Source organism: Psammomys obesus, unplaced genomic scaffold, assembly GCF_907164565.1.
Source record: "Psammomys obesus unplaced genomic scaffold, mPsaObe1.curated_primary_1811, whole genome shotgun sequence".
In the NCBI taxonomy this organism is placed as follows: Eukaryota; Metazoa; Chordata; class Mammalia; order Rodentia; family Muridae; genus Psammomys; species Psammomys obesus.
In genome coordinates this window covers 4,198,515-4,217,345 of record NW_026596225.1, presented here as the reverse complement: position 1 = coordinate 4,217,345, position 18,831 = coordinate 4,198,515, and the positions used below count along the sequence as shown (strand labels likewise).

Below are 18,831 nucleotides of genomic sequence, written 5' to 3'. Positions count from 1 at the left end.
AGGGGCATAAATAGCATTGGCTTTGATGATGAGTTTTAAATGCAATGCCAAAAAAAAAAAAAAGCCATGAAGGAAAACATTAATGAGCTTGGGCTGGGAAGATAACTTAGTCAGTAAAGAGCTTTCCATGCACACGTTAAGGATCTGAGTTCAAATCTCCAGCACTTACATAGAAGTCTGGGCATGGCAGCTCATGTCTGTAATCCCAGTACTGGTGAGATGGAGACAGGAGAATCCAGGAACTTGCTTGCCAGCCACTCTAACCAACTCAGCAAACTCCAGATCAATGAGAGACATTGTAAACCCTGCCACCCCCCCCAAATATGAAAGTGACAAATCCTGAAGAAGGCCTGATGAAGGCCTCCATGTGAGCACGCATGCCCACATGCCCACACAGATGTGCACACTACACACAAAGGTGTTCACACAGAGACAAGAAATGAGAAATTGTATTTACCCAAAAATTTAAAACTCAGCTCAGTGAAAGACACTGGCAGCAGGATAAAAAGATGGGTGCCATTTGAGAGGGTGTTCATGAAACACACACGTGACGCTCTGCTCAAGCCGCACAGGGGCACGTGGAGCTTTGGGAGAAGAGAATAACCCGCTTTTGAAAAAGGCAAATGGGGGCAGGAGAGAGTCCAGCAGTTCCAAGCACTTGCAGACCTTGCAAAGGGACAGGTTCAGCTCCCGGCACCCACACGGCAGCTTGCCAGCTTCAGTAACTCCAGCTCCAGGAGATCAGATTTCTTTTTCTGACCCCATTGGCACCAGAGATGCACACAGTGCTCAGACCCACACACAAGCAAAACATTCATTAGCATAAAGTAGAGTAAATCAATCTAGAAAGAAAGAAAAATGAAAAGGGCAAAGGAGCCAGGCTGAGCAATTGGCAAAGAATATACACAGAGATAAGCATGCAGGTGGAAAATGTCTATACTGCTGCCAATCTGGAGTCAAACAGCAGGGGACTGCACTGCACAGCTATTAGGATGACTGAAAAAGAAAAAAAAAAAAAAAACCTGACAGTGCCCATTGTTGATGAGGGTGTGGAGAAGGCACACACTTCTTCACCGCTGGTGGAAACAGAGGACGGCGACTGCCACTCTGCCAGCCACAGGGGTGGATTTTCACAAAGTTGAACTTTCTTACACTATGCCGTCATGGCTCGCTCAACTGGCTTGGCACACAGAATCCACTGAAAATCCCACGTGCGAATAGTTAGAGCAGTTGTTTTTGTTGTCACCAAAACCAAGAAGCCTCTAGGCTGCCTGCCCTTCAATAGGTGAATGTTCTACATCGTGGAAGGCTGCTGAGCAAGAAGGAGCACAAGGGAGCCACGCCAGACAGCAGCGAGTCGTCAACACGTTGGCTAAGTGAAAGAGGCTAGTCTAAAAACTGCTACGTGAGCAGTTCCATTTCTTGACACCGGAAGAAGGCTGAACTGTGAAGAGTAAATACATCTGTGGTTTCCAGAGGCAGAGAAAGAATAAATAGCTGAAGAATAAATGTTTTTTTTTTGCATGCATGCCTAAGTACCAGTTGCTTGCCTGGACATTGGATCCCCTGAAATTGGGGTTACAGATGTCTGTGAGTGCCATGTGGGTGATGGGAATTGAACTCGAGTCCTCTGGAAGAGGAGGCAGTGTGCATCTTTCCATCCCCACAGTCTGTATTTTTAGGACTGTGAAACTGTCTGCTCCATGTGGCAATGCTAGACACATGACATGATGCAGTTCTGAAGGTCCCTGAGCGGAGTGTGCCTTATTGCGTGGGATTCCTCAGACGCTGTCATTTTAAATGTCAGCGAGCCCAAGATGGAATTTAGCTGTACTACAAGCATGTGAAACAACTTTGTGGAGAGGAATCTGTTGTAACCTTGAAAACGATGGCATCTGTAAGACTAAAATGGCACTGCCATAAGTCTCCATGATGAGGGGGTCCCCACCGTGTATGGGCTAGAGGCTCAATGATGGGGCTGAACAGTGAAAACTCAGAGAGTGCATGAGAGGTGGTGGGGACCAGGTGGTGGGGAAGAGTGGCCTGGGTGGTGTTGAAAAGAATGCAACTTTAACTGAACACACCAATCAATTGCCAGAGGTCAAATACGTATCAATACGTGGATTTACAGGTTAGTATACATGTGAATGCCCTAGACTGTCAGCTAAGAGGGCAGGAGTCCCTCTCAGCAAGCAGCACACTTAGCCAGCAGAACTCAGTTTCCAGGGTTCCCGGGGAAAATGCCTGATTTTCAGGCTGAGACAAGAAATACTCAAGTCCAGCCTAGAGCATCTCACAGTGCCTGGAAGCAGGGAAGTGCAGGGGACCCTCACTGACAGAGGCCTGTGAAAGGGCGCTGGGGTAGCCGGCAGAACCCCCAAAGCTCAGGCTAATACCGAACAAGAAAAGTAGGCAGTATCACCCTGTAATTCAATGTAAAACCATGATAAACACAAGTAACTGAATAAACAAATGCGGAAGCAGACACACGCCTCCCACAGAGAACTCAGATAAGGAGCCTCAGTCTTTCAGGCTCACGAAGTGGCATCCTTTAAAGGAATAGAGGGTGGCTTCTCCACGAGGGATTTGCCGTCAGAACACAGGTGTTGTGAAAAACACCACTAATTCAAAGCCAAAATGGGAAAGGAGAAGGTTCATATCAGCACAGTCATCACTGGACACATAGAGTCAGGCAAGTCCACCACAGCTGGCCACCTGATCTACAAATGTGGTGGAAACACAAACAACCCAAAGGAAGGTTTGGAAGGAGGCTGCCAAGAAGGGAAAAGGCTCAGACTGAATGAAGAGTGTGAGCATGGTATTGCTGTTGACATCTCCCTGAGGATATTTGAGACCAGCAAATACTGTGTGACTGTCTTTGATGTCCCAGGACAGAGACTTCACCCAAAACAGGCACGCCTCAGGCCAACTGTGCTGCCCTGATTGTTGCTGCTGGTGTTGGCGAATTTGAAGCTGGTACCTCCAAGAACAGGCAGACCCCGTGAGCATTCCCTTCTGGCTTACACCCTGGGTATGAAACAGCTGATTGTCAGTGTCAGCAAAATGGATTCCACTGAGCCACCCCGCAGCCAGAAGAGATACGAGGAAATCATTAAGGAACTCAGCACTTACATGAAGAAAATTGGCCACGACCCTGACACTGTAGCATTTGTGGTGATTTCTGGTTGGAAGGGTAACAGCATGCTGGAGCCAAGTGCTAACATGCCTTGGTTGGAGGGATGGAAAGTCGCCCACAAAGATGGCAGCGCCAGTGGGCACCTCACCGCTGGGAGCTTTGGATTGTACCCTGCCACCGACTCATCCAACCAACAAGCCCCTGTGACTGCCCCATCAGGATGTTTACAAAATTGGTGTCATTGGTACTGTCCCTGTGGGCTGAGTGGGGACTGGTGTTATCAAACCCAGCATGGCCGCTACCTTTGCTCCAGTCAATGCTGGGACAGAAGTCTGTTGAAACACAAGGCCCTGAATGAAGCTCTTCCTGGGGACAATGTAGGCTTCAAAGTAAAGGCCGTGTCCTTCAAAGACGTTGGACAATGTGGCAATGTTGCTGGTGACAACGAAAATGACCACCAAGGGAAGCAGCTGGCCTCACTGCCCGGGTGGTTGTCCTGAACCAGCCAGGCTAAGTTAGCACTGGCCGAGCTCCTGATCTGGACTGACACATGTTGACACAGTATGCAAGTTTGCTGAGCTTAAAGAAAAGGTTGGCATTGCTCTGGCAAGAAGCTGGACAATGGCCCTAAATTCTTGAAGTCTATTGATGCAGCCATTGTTCATATGGTCCCTGGCAAGCCCACATGTGTTGAGAGCTTCTCTGACTATCCTCCACTGGGTAGTTTTGCTTCTGGTGACATGAGACAGACAGCTGCTTTGGGCGTCACCGAAGCTGCGGACGAGAAGGCTGCCAGAGCTGGCAAGCTCACCAAGTCTTCCCAGAAAGCTCAGAAGACCAAATGAATATTGCCCCTAACACCAGCCACCCCAGTCTTAATCAGCAGTGGAAGAATGGTCTCAGAACAGTTTATCTCAATTGGCCGCTCAAGTTTAATTGTGAAAGACTGGTTGACGATAGCAACGCATTGTAAAACCTTCAGGAGGAAGGGAGAATGTTTTGTGGACCATTTTACGCGCGCGCGCGCGTGTGTGTGTGTGTGTGTGTGTGTGTGTGTGTGGCAGTTTTAAGTTATTAGTTTTCAAAATCAGTACTTTTTAATGGAAACAATCTGACCAAAAATCTGTCACCAAATTTTGAGACGCACTAAAACAAGCTTAATGAGAACAAAAGGAATAGAGTGTGGGAAGGGCACAAGTGGAAAACTCCCAGACACTATCTCAGCTGTGTGACCCAGGTGATGAGAAATGACAGCAGTGTTTGCTATGGCCCTTGACCTCTGAACCCATCCACAGTCTGATTATGCAAACCCGACAAATCCCAGCTCAGAGGCAGTCCTCCCTGTCCAACCGTTATTTGTCAAGACGTCCTGGTCACTGAAAATTTCAAGAAACTGTCATAGGCTAAGGACATCTGGTGGGCAACTCTGATGCATCCTGGGTAGAATCCTATGATAAGAAGCAGAACCTAAGGGAAGATTAAGGAAGCCTGAATAAATGGTGGGTTTTAGTTAGGAATAACATACCAATACTTTTCATGAATTGTAACCATACTCACTTACTTTCAATATATTTTATTTTGTTGAGAATTTTAAACCACGTATATTGTTCATATTCAGTGCTTCTGTGCAGTATTGGCAACAGGGGAAATGGGATGCAGGGTTTGTTGCAATCTTATACTATCTTCACAATTTTTCCACCAATCTAAGACATTCTGAAATTTTAAAAATTTGTCATAAAAAGTAAGATATTAGTCCTTAATTCTTAACAAGCCTCAAAGCCTCCCCTTCATCAGTCCTCCCCTCTATCAGTCCTCCTCCCCTCCATCAGTCCTCCTCCTCTACATCAGACCTCCTCCCCTCCATCAGTCCTCCTCCCCTCCATCAGTCCTCCTCCCCTCCATCAGTCCTCCTCCCCTCCATCAGTCCTCCTCCCCTTCATCAGTCCTCTCATCCATCAGTCCTCCCCTCCTCCATCAGTCCTCCTCTTCTCCATTATCCTGTCCCTCAGTGCTCTGCTGAATTTGGAAGCTCTGTCAGCCACATGCCTGTGGTTTAATACCCATCAAGGTAAGCTGAGAAAAGTCAAGCTGACAGCTCATACTTCCTACCTCTTGAGTGTGACACTGGAGGAAGTCTGGGCAGAGGTCAGGAGGGTGCAGCCTTTGCCCCTAAGAAACACACAGCCTCACATGAACTGATAAGGGCCCCAAAGACTTTTTCCCATACAATATGGGAATCCTGAAATGCTGACTATATGAAATAACTAACCACCACGCTCTACAACTGAATGTTAGCCAGTCTGTTTCCTGTTTGCTACAACAAAATATCTGAGGCTGGCTACTTTTTTTTTAAAGTGAGTTTATTTAGTTCATTTTGAAAATCCAAGACCTTTGGCCTTTCTTCAGGACTTTGTGGCAGAGGGCGTCATGCGCAGGCAGGTTACATTACACACAGGAAGCAAGGGGAAAAAAATCAGAGATCAGATTCATGGCTCTCATTTTTTTTAAGCAAGGTATAAATTTTGCATATTTTTATTCAGATAGCCACTGGAAATAGAAATACAATATTTTCATATTGAAAGTTAATCTTTAAGACAGAAAAACCCAAATTAGTATCGTTACATAGATTTCTTACTCATTTTAAAGAATAGAAAATATTATTTCCTGAAAGGTGGTCCATTAAGGTGAAAAGGAATTTTCTCCCCAGAAAGGCTAATAATAAGAACTGTTTAGCAAGTCATCTTGGCATGTATCTGTAATACCAGTGCTGAGGAGGGGGAGGCAGGAGGGTTACAAATTTTAATGCATTCTTGTGAGAGCTGACTGAGGTCACACCAGAACTCCATTAATGCCTTCTGACAGCCCACACTCACAGACCAAGCCCCTCCCACCATGCCTCCTCTTAAAGGCTCTACCATCTCTTGACACCACCACACCGAGGACCATTTCACCCAAATCATACCCAAACCATTTCCTCCTCGGTTCATTTCAGGCCTGGCAATCCTCTGCATCTGACTCCTTTTAGAGTCTCACAGGTTACGGAACCTGGAACTTCACACTCAAACGTTTCCCGCTTAGAGCAAAGATCAAGCAGGGAAGCGCCTGGCGCTTCCTCTCCATCATCTTAGTTGGTTTTATACCCAAACCTAGGACTTCTTACTTGAAAGCCTTCATTGCTATTCTCCAGAAATATGTAAAATGAGCCTATGGGAGCATTTAACATAAACATATTACTAAAGCATTTGCTATTTGTGTCAGTGATAAGAAAAATTAAACTTGGAAATGTCCCCAAATTCCAGATCTAGGAGCAAACACTGGGGTGTGTTCTAGTTTCAAGCTAATTGGAATCAGTTTGTTTCACTGTGGTGGCTGGCTTTAACCGTCAACTTGACACAATCTAGAATCAATGGAAAGACTGAGAAACTGCCCAGATCTAGTCGGCCTGTGGTCTTGTCTGCAGATTTTCGTAATTGGGATAATGGAAGTGGGAGGTCCCATCCTGAGTGTGGACAGCGCCCTACTGTGGGTGGGGCCCTGGACCGCACAGTGGGGAGGACAAGCTGAGTACCGGCATACATGCACCCATAGCCCCTTGCTCTTAACTTTGACTGACTCGGATGCTTCCTGATTGTGACCTAGACAGCCTCTGCTCCTCCGCTACGCCTCTCCTGTGACTTGGAACTACAAGCCAGAACAGACATTTCTCCCTGAAGTTACTTTGGTCTTCTATTTTGTCACCGTCGCTCCCTGAGTTGAGAATAGGACTGTATGCATTTGAAGGAGTGTTGCCTAATGAGAACCCCAGAGGGAGCTGCCAGAGAGAGCCTTGAGGTGACTCCTGGGGTGCATAGTCATTCTCTCAAAACTGGGAAAGAATTTTTGCTGGAGCTTATTCAAGGCCAAGGTCCTGGAAGTCCCCAAGGCCCTGAGATTGAAATGGCACACAGATGCTTCAGCCCTGAGTGGAGAGATGCATGAACACAAAAATAAAACAAAAGAACTACAAAATTGAAATAAAAGACCTTTTACAAACAATACTTGAAAGTCTTTCTTGCAGCTATACAGACATGCATACATGTATTTAAAATGAACATGGACTACTTTAATATGCTTGATATGAGGTACACTAAGACATTCTAAGGAAGAGGAGAGACTTACTGAGCTCTCTGCAGCAGAAAGTCTCTGAGAAGAGTCATTTGTCAGTTTGAAAGACTTCAGATCAGCAATCACTGATGCCCCTAAGCCTGAGGGTACCAGGAATCCCACTGGGATGCTTTCCATTGTTTCCCAAAAGCTAAACCAAGAAAGTGCCTTAACCTTGTTTTCTAAATGAGATGTATTTGATGAACAAAATAAGCATACACAGAGGCTCCATGTTAGCTCAGTTTTACAAAAGAGAGAGAGAGAGAGACTTTTGCGTTTAGAAAGTAAAATGTGTGGTGAGGAACCTATTCTGAGAGGACAGAAAATAGATAATAGTGCTGGGAAGACCCAGTTTCTCCTCTGCCCCAGGTGGATGAGGACCTGAACCAGCCAGCTTCAGCACCACATCAGCTTCAGCATCAGCATCAGCATCAGTTTCAGCACCACATCAGCTTCAGCATCAGCATCAGCATCAGCTTCAGCATCAGCATCAGCTTCAGCATCAGCATCAGCTTCAGCACCACATCAGCTTCAGCATCAGCGTGATCATCCACAGCTGGTGCTGTGGATCCATCCAGAGATGGTCAGAGAGTCACAGGCATCAGGAGCATCCCTGACCCTGTATTCTTTAAAATGCCCAAGTCTCTACCTCAACCTCTCAGCCCCCTACTCATCTCCATTCCTCCCCTCATGCCATGCTTCCCTTCCACAAAGCAGACACAACTAGTCCTCCTCTTGCCGGGCACTCAGACCAGCAATGCAGCTGAAACTTTTTCTTGCTTTAACTCTAGCTGTGATAGACTTATGCAAAAACTTCTTATAAAACCCAAGAGATATACAGAGTACAGTGTGAAGTCCACTTCCTCTCTGGCCTTTCCTGAGGCTCCCCTCCCCCACCAGAGATCCAGCCATGTGCACAGTCACGTGTGCCGCCCACACTTAGAAGGGCGGCCCTCTGCCTCCTGAGGGCAGATGACCTATTTGCTTTCAGCTATTTATATTATCTGTTAAGGTGAGAAGCACTCTTTTCTATCTTATTGTATCTGCTTACACAAAAATGTGCTTCTGGGACTGGAGCGATGGCTCAGTGGTTCATAGCACTAACTGGCCTTCCGGAGGACCCGAGTTCAGTCCCCAGAACCCACAGGCAGCACAATCATCTTTAACTCCAGTTTCAAGGGCTCCATCGCCTTCTTCTGGCTTCCTTAGGCACTGCATGTACACTGTGCATATACAGAGAAGCCAGTACACACATACACATAAATACAGATAAATTTTTTAAAACGTTTACATTTTCCAAGTTAAAAATTTGATACATGGTCTATATCATCTTGAAATATGCTTTTTCACATCAAAGTCATAAAAGTCTCCCCTAACATGTCAGTACACGTGGCTCCCCATCCTTTGTACGCCACATACTGTGTGTAGAGGGTTAGAAAATGGTACTCTGGGGCTCTGATCGCTCGCAGGCCTTAGAAACTACTTCACGATCAAGGTTACTCTGACCTCCCATGCTTCTTTTCCCACTTCATCTCCTGGAGCAGGGTGACTCTCTACAGACTTACCCTTTCTGCCTGGAGCCTGAGGTCTTATCCATTAAACTCCTCTCACAAGAAAAGTTCAGTCTGTCAGCTCACCCAGCTCTGCCACAGCCCTCTGTTCCCACACCAGAGGAAACAGACTGTCCAACTACCATCTGTTCTGTGGGTCAGAGATGTTCTCTTCAACCCACTGGGTTACAGCCTCCAAAAAAAAAAAAAAAAAAAACCTCTGCTGTTGTGTTTAAATGCATAATGGCCCCCGTGGCTCATGTTTGGACATACGTATGTAACAACAGTTAGTGAGAAAAGAGGCCACGAACCTGAAAGAGAGCTAGAAGGGGCGTGCGTGAAAGTTTGGAGGAAGGAAAGGGAAAATGATGTAGTTACAACATAATCTCAAAACCTAAATTTTTTTAAAGGTTGAACATTCTGGAAAAAGCGGGTCACTAGGGACTGGCTTGAGGTTTTATAGCTCAGCCTACTTCCTGTTTGCTCTCTGTTTCCTGAACATGGTTGCAATGTGGTCAGCCTCCCTGTCATGGTGCAGTATACCCCAAACTGTAAGGTAAATCAGCCCCGTCCCTTTTTAAATACTTCTTCTCAGGTATTTGCTCACAGTGACTAACATCATATTTGCCCCTCTTCAATAGAAAAACGAAGTATATATGTTTCTGAAAAAATGTCGAGCTACAGGGTAACCAAAGAGTGTGACCCAACTCTATGGATTAATATTAATAAATATGTGTGCCTTTTCCTCTGCCGACGCTGCCTGTTTCTGCTTGTTCTGGTGAACCTTCATAGGCCAGACATATCCGTGTGCAGCACCCTGCAGTTAGCTCATTCCTAGATCATGGGACACTCGTCTACCACTGACTCGTGGGAAAGCCAGCAGAATGAGTTCTGCGCTCAGGGGAGAGGGTGAAAAGGACAGATTTGGGGACCTAGAATAGCTGAGGCAAACCATATGTATGCTTTAGAGTTTGCTAGCTCCTGCCAAACCCCTCTCTTTATTAGCCGTATCAGTTTAAACTGCTGTGACCAGGAAAAAAAAATGTCTGAGTCCTATCCCTACCTAACCAGAGATTCCACTATTGGATGGAGCTTCACCCAAATGAGAAGTTATAAATTGCATGACACCAAGGGCAAGCAAATGAGCTTTTGCTTCAATATTGATGCCACTGGGTGCTTTCTAAAAATGGCATTTTGCTTTTGCCTTGACAGTATGGAAACAAAGCTTTTTCAGCAAGCCAAAGCCACCACTTTATTGCTCCTGCTCCCCTCTAAAAGTAGGTCCCCTTTAATCGTCTTATGTCAGTCAGAAACAGTCTGTTTATAGCTAGCCTACTATGAGGTCAGTAAAATCCACAGATGTTTTTCACAATCATGGGTGACAACCCCCCTTACCCCCAGTTTAATAGCTAACAGCAGTGTGCACTGAAAAAGCATCTTAGAAATGGGACTGACCATTATCTTAATTACAGTCAACCTGCTTGTAATACTAAAAACGTTTGACCTAAAAACTCAATCTCCACACAACACACATGTGGCTAGACAATCCAGGGATGCTCTTGTGACATTTGGTTGACATTTCCTCCCTCTTCTGTATAAAAGCCTGAATCATTGTCCAGTCACATAAATATGAGCGTTATCATTTGCCACTTAAGTACTGTTTCAAATATTTCCTTTAATTGTGTCAGCAATAGAGAAACCTTTGCTGAAAACACCCTTTATAACCTCAGCAGAGACGGACCCCTCGGTGAAAACCAAACTGTATCTATCACACCCTTTTTACAAAGGTATTAACCCACTGATGGATCTGAAGTTCATGTGCTTCCTTCTGTGTGGCCAGATGTGCTGGTCACTAAGAATATTTTGTTTTGAGGATACCTGGCACCCTCCAGGGACTCCCAAGCTCATAGGAGAAACAGAAAGCAGACAGCATGAGGCAGGTCCTAGAGGAGCTGCAGGCTTCAGAAGGAGGCCTGAGGGATTGGGGAATCTCATACAGATGAGGATGGCAATGAGGAAGAAAAGCAAAGGGCTGTCCCCTGAGAGCGACACCCAGGTGAGCATGACAGGGGTGAGGAAGGGTCTCGTGACATTACGCTCTGGGTGCAGAAGGTGAGGCCATGCCAAAGTGATGTGTGTGACAGTCTGTGGACCAAATCTTCATCTCTGTGTCATGTCCTGTATTCAGAGTGCTGGCTCAGTACCCTTTACCAATCCCATATAGATGCATTCTCTGCATTCTCTCTCCCTGTCTGTTTCTACCTGTCAAAATTTCACCCATCCTTGTGGCCCACTTGTGATGCTGCTCATTTCCAAGCACTAGGCCCAGTCCGTTTGCCCTCCCAGCCCTATCTCCTTCATTCCCCATGCCCCTCTCCTTTCCTCCCCGCTCTCCTATCCCCATTATAAAACAGCCTGAGCATGAGACAGATTAAAGAAAAAATGCTTCCTGAGATTGAGTAAATATGTCTAATCAGGCTGGCATGCAAATGGAGGCAGGTCTTAGCTGTGAATAAGTCACCTCTGAATTTCCAGCTGTAGCCCCCTCCCTCATTCCCTTCCAATTCCACCCAATCTCTCATCTCCTCCCTGCCCCTCTCTCAGTTAACTGAGAGGGGAGGTCCTCCTCCCCTTCCATCTGACCCACTTCTTGTTGTCACTAAAAACCAACCCCTTGAGCTCTACTCTACTAGCCTGGAGCTGGGTGAGGGATAGAACCACATGGGATGATGCTGATGTTCCATCTAGTTTACAGTAACGACAGTGTTTCATTCTGCATAGGCCTGGGGAAATGTCCAGAATAAAAGCTCTTTAATATACAACAACTCGAAGTGATTTAGAACACGTTTCAAGTAGTTACTTAATTAATGAGGACAATTAGAACTATTTTCTGAGAAAGAGAACAGGTCCGTGGTTAAAAGAGTAATAATGACTCTCTTCAGCTGTGTGACCTTGAACTCATCATATGCCCTCATATGCCCTTTCTGTATTGTGAGGATCATGGTGTTAACAGTGCCCTCTGTCTGTAACTGAGTGTGAACAACCAGTTAAGATAACTCACTACCTTCAGACGAGCCGTTGTCCATTTATTATCAACCTAAGGCTGGGATGATGTGCTTCAGGCCCAGGCCCAACAGCTCCAGGTTCTTCCAGCATTAATCAGTCCCTATCTACTGCCAGTAATGGCCGGCAAACCGGCCTCTACCCTGAAGTTTCTAGGACAGAGGCTTCGCCTCCTTCTCACCATATAATCCAGACATTTTGGTGCTCTTACCTTTTTTTTGTTTTGTTTTAACCTCTCTCTCTTACCCCCTTGCATTGCAGCCAAGAGCTGCTTCCAGTGAACCCACATTTATATGCTTTACCTTGCCTTGCATGAGAAGCAAGCCAACATCCTCATTCCCGCCTCCCTATGCCTCCCCAGCTCCTCATTTCTTTTTTAATTATCAAAACGGGAGGAATGTTAGCGTATAGGCAGCCTGCTTCTGGGTTGCCTAGCAACCTGTGATATCATCACGTACTGTTGTCAGGTGCCAAGTGTGTGGCAGACAGCTGCTCTCAGTTGTGAGATGCTGTGCCTTTCAGCCGTGCACCAGGTATAAAGGACCAACCTGCACCTCATCTCTCTTGCACTCTCTCTACTTCAGTTTCTTCCTTCCCTGTATCTGGAGCACCCCCTCATCTCTCTCTCACTGTCTCTGTCTCTCTCTGTGTGTCTCTCTGTCTCTGTCTCTCTCTATTTGGCTGTCTGGCTGTCTGTTCCTCTCATGGCTCACTCAAGCCCTAACTCCTTCCTCTTCCCTTCCCCCAAATACACCTCTTCTTCCCATCCCCCAAAAAATAATAACAAAAAAGAAAAACCAGTGCCTTCTGCTGAATGGATGTGAGAATGGGCTGAGCTCCTAAAGCAGTGGCTCTCAATGCTCCTGATACTGTGACCCTTTAATACAGTTCTTCATGTTGTGGTGACCTCAATCATAAAATTTATAACTGTAATTTTGCTACTGTTATGAACTATGATGTAAATATCTGTGTTTTCCAATGGTCCTAGGTGACCCCTGTTAAAGGGTCATTGGAGCCCTCCCATGGGGTTGTAACCCACAGGTTGAGAACACTGCCCTAAAGGGTGGGACTTGGTGCTGGAGTCATCATGACCGAAACCCAACATATTGGAGCAACTGAGCTGACATTACCTGGAAGAAAGCCTTTTCTTTCTCCTCACATCACAGTTCCAGCTCTGGTTTATTTGCATGTCCCCTTTTTGTAAAGCAACTCAGAGACTGGAAAAACCTGATTTGTTTTCATACCTCTGGTATCCAACATGGGATCTGCTCATACAAGATGTTCTTAGAAGGTTAGTAACTGAAAACTGTATCAAACGGCGTGTTTATATACACATACATATTACATAAACAGCTACATGTTTGTAAGTCTAGTTACATGTGTGCATGTATAGAGAAGATTTTCCTGTACTATATTTGTATAATTATCTCTGTGCAGCCATGGCAGACTTCAAGGAACTATAGCTCAGGCAGCAAATGAAGAACGCAGCCAAACACATTAGAGGGAGCGTAGAAGTCTTACACAAATACATCAAATGTGCAAATATACCAAACTCATCTCCAGGGAACACAAAGAGGGAATTCATTGATAAAGCGCCTGCCATTGTTACTCTTGCTTTTTTAAACTCTCTCTTCCAACCCCCCAGCCTTAGATAGGAGAGAGAAGGTTGGTGAGGAGAAATGCGCAGACATTTTTTTACTTCTGCCTACTGTCTAGGGTCAAAGGGTTCACCTGGGGCTATACCTGTCTCTGTCAGCAGCAAACTGTCTCCTCCGAGCTGCTGTGCCTAGAAACGTCTCTTTCCATTTGTCTGTTCCAAACCGCCACACGTCCAAACTGCCACAGGCCACAGCAACACTCCCCCACCACATGCCATACCTTCTCTCTCTAGACTCCCCTATTTATCTTCCTCAGAGTCCTAGACCATACCCCTCTCCATGCTGCACAAGGCAGGCCGTTACCAGCTGGCAAAGATCTTGACCCACACGAGACAATTATTAGCTGTGGCCGAGCTAAAATATCACACTTGGGACTAAAATAAAAACACGTTTACATAGTGTAACTGAGTTTTTAAAGACGCCAAAACTTCCATTACATGCCATGGAAATAAAAGGGCCTGAGTTTGAACCCAACTAACCACACAAAAATCCAGCACAGTGGCATGGTTTATAATTCCAGTAGTGGGAAGGCAGAGGCAGAACAATTCCTGGAGCTCACTGGTGAGCCAGCCTAGGCACCACTGAGAGCCTTCAGCCGAAAATGAAAAATAAAAAATAAATGTTTAAAAGGTAGACAGCTCCTGAGAAACAAGCCCAAGGTTGACCTTTGGCCTCCACGTGTAAATACATGTACCCATATCCAGTAAACAAACACATACAAATAAATAAACAAACAAACAAACCCTTTTGAATAATAAAACTGTTGGGCTGTGAAGATGGTTGAGTTCATACAGTGCCTGCTGCATGAGCATGATGGACTGAGACCACAGCTCCAGAACCCGTTTAAAAACTCAAGTGCAGTTGCACATGTGTGACCTTTGGTACAGCTGGCCTGGAGACAGAAGGACCCCCAGAGCTCACGGGCCAGCCAGTCCGGACAGTTCAGTGACGAGGACTGAGGAAGATGCCTGATGTCAACCTTCGCCTCCAGATACATGAACACATGCAGACACATAGACATAGCATGTGCATGCATACACACAAATAAATAAATACAGAAGTAGATTTGTGGCGTTGACATTCCCTGTTTCAACTCATTCATTCATTCATTCATTCATTCATTCATTCATTCATTCATTCGAGATCTAATGAGCAACTCTTATAAGCCATACATCCTGTTTACTTAATAATAGACACAAAGGGCTGGAGAGGTGGCTCAGTGGTTAAGAACACTGGTTGCTTTTCCAGAGGACCCAGGTTCAGTTCCCAGCATCTACGTGGCATCTCACAGCCATCTGTAACTCTAGTTCCAGGGAATCCAATGTCATCTCGGTGATAAGCCAGGTACAGGAGTGTGGACAGACTTACATGCAGACAAAATATCCATTATTATCATAGTTTTCAAAGTTTAATATATAAATATATAAAATATAAAAATTTCAAAGTTTTAAAAAAGATCATAGGAGCATGGAAGAAAATAGCTACTGTCTGGCAAGGCCCATGACCTCAAAACAACACTGAAGGAGATGATCCCACAACAGTGTGATAGTGATGGAGGAAACGGTCCCACAGCAGTGTGATAGAAGGGGAGGGACTGGCAGTTTCACCTAACATGACTTTAAAGAGTCAGTAGTGGTGAGCAAACACCAGCAGCAGGGCCTCGACAGAACGAGCAGCGAATACAAAAGTATAAAAGCAGGAAAGGATTCCAGGTGCTACACAAAGGCGTAACGGCTGCGGGATGGTGCCTGTGGGTAACAGCAGGACATGAGGCAGCGGAGGCCATGAAGGTCTTTGAATAAGCTTATTTGGTTGGTTTTTGTTTTTGTTTTTTTCTAAAAAAAAAAAAAAAAAAAAATCTGGGAGTCATTAAAGCATGCTGTGAGTATAGAAGAGTTTGCATTTTTAAAATTTCTTTCTGAGATGCAAATTAAAACTGCTTTAAGATTCATTCTCACCCCAGTGAGGATGGCTATCATTAAAAAAAACAATTGCTGGTGATGCCAGGGGCCAGGAGGACCCTTTTCACGACTGGCCAGAGTGTAAGCTGGTACAGCATTATGGAAATCAGCATGAAGGTTTCTCAGAAAACTAGAAGTGGGACTACTGTGTAACCCGATCACACCACTCCTGGGTACACACGCAAAGAGCTCAAAGCTCTACCACAGCGATATTTGCACGTCCATGTTGATTGCTGCTCTGTTCATAATACGTAGGAAATGGACCCAGCCCAGACATCTGCCGACAGAGAAATGGGTAAAAGGAAATGTGCTGTACACACATACACAATGAAATCTGACCCAGTCTTAAAGAAAAATGAAATCATGACATTTGCAAGAAAGTGGAAAGAACCGAAAATGATCATGTTTACCTTAGAAAGCCAGACTCAGAAGACAGGCACCATGCTTCTCAATGCAGATCTGAGATTTCAGTTTTTGTATGTGTGAATATTATTCTGGTGGGAATGGAGGTACCTACCATGAAACTACAAAGAGGACTGTGAGAAGGAGGAAGAAATCTTAGGTGGGCCAGGAAAGCAGAAGGGGGCTATCAGGGGAAAGGAGGGGGCACAGAAGTGGGGGAGAGAAAGGACTGGGAGCAAAGAATTTAGTCAAAAAAAAAAATAGTGAGATGTCATAATGAGATTCATTACTGTGTTGATGAAAAGTACCTTCTCCTAAAGTTTCTAGCAAAGAGAATCTACCTGGGCGAACCTGTTACCGTCAAAGTTTGCCCATAAGAGAGCTCACATCAGATAATTTCACATTTCATAATTCCCATTCAGAGAACATCTGAGAAAGCTCTCCATCTGGCCACTCCAATGACATCCTTGTTGTAGAGCTGAAAACTTACTTACAGGTGATGTAAATAATGGATCCATTTGTTTAAATGAAATGAAACATCCTGCCCTGTAACCCAGTCTTCCTGGGTCCTGTTGCCACCTGCCACTTTGCTATTACCTCTGTTCCCAGGGATGTGCAAGGCAGTCTCAGATCAAACCCTTCTTAGTGGCTGAAGACATCTACAAATGTCAGGTGCTGGTGGAGTCTGTTCTCCAATCACCAGAAACATTCTAGCTGGTCCCACACAGTTTTCTCACAGTGACTGGAAACTTAAACCTTTTAAAATCGCAGATTAATTTTGAGTTTCTAATACTATGTAGATTACAAGTCTTCAGTCTTGAACAGCCCATAGTCCAAATGCTGCTGCTTTAAATCTGTGCATCCCGTGAACGTTTATGTGACAGAAGGCCAGGCAGAACCCTCAGCAGTGTGTTTGTGCGGCCACACGCTGTGCCCTCAGTCTTCTGGCCAATAAACAGGTCGTGTTTCCTATGCAGGCACCTCAAACAAACCTGTGGAACTACATTGTGTCTACCGAGCACCCCAGTCTGGGGCCCACCATGCTGTTTCCTTCAAATGACCTGTGTAAGCCAGCCATACAGGCTAGCAAGCCACATATCCACTGGCCCAGATCAGGCAAGCCGTTGGCCTATGGTTCCTTAGACAGATTCTCTCAGATAAGGAGATTCGATGGATTAAAATGTTGCCGGCAGATTCCATCATCGTGTAGCAACAGCTTAGGGCAATGTTTTTAACCAGGAAGAGGTAAGGTGCCACTTGTTTCTGGAAGGGCAAGTAGGTACAGCAAAAGGCACTGGTGTCTGGGATAATCCCCAAACCACGTGTATGCTGAAAATCTACTACATTAAAAAAAGTCACATAGCAGACCCATTAACACTAAAGATCAGTTACAAGGCAGTATCATGGACTCCTGCACACCAAACCTCGTCTCACAAAAAAAAAAAAAAAAAAAAAAAAAAACCTCGGAGAGGTAAATATACCCATTTATACTCCCCCTTATTGAAAGGGGACCCTGTACTTTCTGCAGTCCCAGACCCTAACGGCAGGCAAGCTCTGGACAGAGGGGTTGGGATAGAAAGAAATGGGAAGAAATGCTGGCACATGTCTGGGCCAGACTCCCCAGAGAACATGAAGAGCTCAGGAAGTTTCTGAAGCCCATGATACACTGAGCTGGTGCTAGGCTGAGCTGTCACTGAAGAAACCAGAACACAAGCTTCAGCATTCCCACTGATGGGCATACTCAGGAAGGACTCACAGTAATGCTCACTCAGGTCCCAGAAGAAGCCAGTGGCAGGCCTGTGGTGTCTTCTCGTTCATCCACAGGCCGGGAGCTCAGGCTTTCTTCTTCTCATATTTGTTACTGTGTGTGCATTTAGTGACTGCAGATTTTTCTTGAAGAAGAAAGAGAAATTCTGCAACTGTCTCCATCTCAGTTAAGTGTTTTGCATATATTGAACATTATTACAACCTAGAGTTAAAAATTAAGTATGAGTCATATCACAAATTTGCTTTTATACTTGTCAGAACTGACACTCTTTAGGCAGCCCCAATCCAGAATCAGAGAAACCTAAAGCACAGTCTTGTTCAAAGCATGCTGAATTTTGTAATTATCTGAAACCACCTCTAAATGCACTATCTAAGGGATGCCCTTATGTCCAGTTTCATTGGCTCCACAGTGACAGCCTTGCCTGAGCACGGTGGCCTGCCACTGAGCTTCTACCTTGAACATGAAGTTCAGCTTCCAGGAGAAAAGACACCCAGAAGCCATGAGGTACGAAAGACATGTGCAGGGTTAACCTGGTGCTCATTCCAGATGTGTTCAGTGACTGCCAGGGCCTGGGAGAAACAAGCAGGGACTCTAAAGAGATGCCATCTGCTGTGTGGCAGTCCAGATTACGAACTTAACCCTTAGTTCCTACATCACCAGCTGCTGAGCCCTTTTCCCTCTTCGGGTTAGCTGGGGAGTGGCACTGGCTGAGTTCACGAGTGTGCCTGTTAAGCTTTATGGTGACTGCAGATTCGCAACCTATGTATTCTTTAGGACAGAGCATTTCTAATGATGTTTTAAAGTAAGCATCACTTGCGTGCACAGTGATCACTGTCAGCCCTGAAGCCACAAGCACCCAGAGCAAGACCATCTTTTCTAAAATGTTTAGTCCATTTGCAAATAATCTCTTAAAAAGAAAGAGCTAAAAATGAGAACATCTTCAAATCTGAAAAATGAGAAGCAGAATAATTTTTCATGTGAACCAAGGTTTCTTTTCAGAACCCAGTTAAAAATATAACAGAAATGTGAGGTAATGTTTTCCACTTAAATATCTAACAGTAACTAAGGGCATATACTAGAGAAATTCCCATCTTAAAAAGAAAGGAAAAAAAAGACATAAAAAGACATATCTGAAGATGCCCTTGTTTTC

The 18,831-nt window shown here is 45.2% G+C and overlaps 1 pseudogene; it reads left to right on the top strand.

Annotated features, from left to right (window-relative positions):
* Positions 1–2,637: 2,637 nt before the first annotated feature.
* Positions 2,638–3,981, top strand: LOC129668079 (putative elongation factor 1-alpha-like 3; annotated as a pseudogene).
* The last annotated feature ends 14,850 nt before the right edge of the window (positions 3,982–18,831 follow it).